Here is a 1325-nt window from a genome sequence, read left to right as displayed (position 1 = left end):
TTATGCTAACTGCTGGTTCCCTCCAGCCATCTTTTATTGGATGTGAATTCTTGGCTAGGATATGAAAGTGCTCAACAAGATCCTTTGGAAGGGTGCTAAGCCAAGGAGATGAAGGTCTGGTTCAGTGTCTGACCTCCATGCTGGCCCTCTGCAGTGGTATTTGCGTCGTTGCTCGTATTTGAGTTCCTTATAAGAAAGGCAGTAGCTGAAGAGCACATAAGCGGCCAGCACCATAGAAACCCCAGCAACACGCCCTTTCTTCACGTTGATGTACTAGTTGTGATACTGGTAGTAACCTCTCTGAAACGCTCCAGCAATGCCTTTAGGGGTAAAATCCGGCATCAGTACCCAGCTTGGCAGCACCCCAAGTTTGACATCCGTAAGTTTCTTTTCCTTCACTGCTGCGACTGATGCCATCTTGGAGTCCCCGGCATTGCATTTTATTGATTAAACATGGAGAGTCCTTGCACTCCAGTCGACATCAACCCAAATTTCTCAGCATGACATTCAAGGCCTTTCTTTATCTGGCTCCCACACTGCAGCAAGCTGCCCAACCTTAAGTACACACATTGCAGAACAATGCTTCATAACCTACACTTGATCTCTACTTCTCCAGCCCACACCTGCCTTGTTTAGCTTCCATTTCTTAGACGGCCCACCAAGTTGAACAGTTAGTCTCCGATCTTCGCCTATTAAACTGTGTAACTATTATACCCAGTGCAGGTACTTTGAAAGGAGTACCCACATGAAGGGGTCGGCAAATGACATGATGGTTAAAGGCGCTGGACTCTCACGTGACTGGCCATGGTTGAAGTCCACAGACTGGGTGGCTTGCTTTCTTGCTCTCTCTCTCTCTGGTCAAATTAAATGTAACAATAATGATAAAGAAAACAAAGGAAATCATTCTTTTTTAAAAATGCATGAAAGGGCCAGCTGGTGGCGCAGTGGTTAAGGTGCTGGGCTCCCACATGGCCCTGGGCTCCCACATGGCCCACCACTGTTGGAGTTCCAGACCTGGCAGCTTGCACTCTCACTTTCTCTTTCTCTCTCTCTCTGGTAAAATTCAATAATAAACATAAAACAAAAATTAAAAATTCTTTAAAAATCCACATAAGAAGGGAATTAAATGAGCATATGTTGGTGCGAAAAAAACTCCCTGAAATCTGTGCATTTTTCATAAAATGCATTTTCCACGAACTGTTGGAAGAACCCTCCCTCTAGTATTTTCCGCGGGTCTGCTTTTACATCGAAAGCAACAGAATGACACGACCTGTGGCTTATTTATCTTTTAGGGGATCAAAATTAAAAAAAAAAAAAAAAAAAAA

At 44.1% G+C, this 1325-nt stretch overlaps 1 pseudogene; it reads right to left on the bottom strand.

The window, feature by feature from the left end:
* LOC106735566 (ATP synthase subunit f, mitochondrial pseudogene) lies at positions 1-796 on the bottom strand (annotated as a pseudogene).
* Between the last annotated feature and the right edge of the window lie 529 nt (positions 797-1325).

This window comes from Tupaia chinensis, unplaced genomic scaffold (assembly GCF_000334495.1).
Source record: "Tupaia chinensis unplaced genomic scaffold, TupChi_1.0 Scaffold000438_1, whole genome shotgun sequence".
NCBI lineage: Eukaryota > Metazoa > Chordata > Mammalia > Scandentia > Tupaiidae > Tupaia > Tupaia belangeri.
This window is presented reverse-complemented; position numbering and strand designations above follow the sequence as displayed.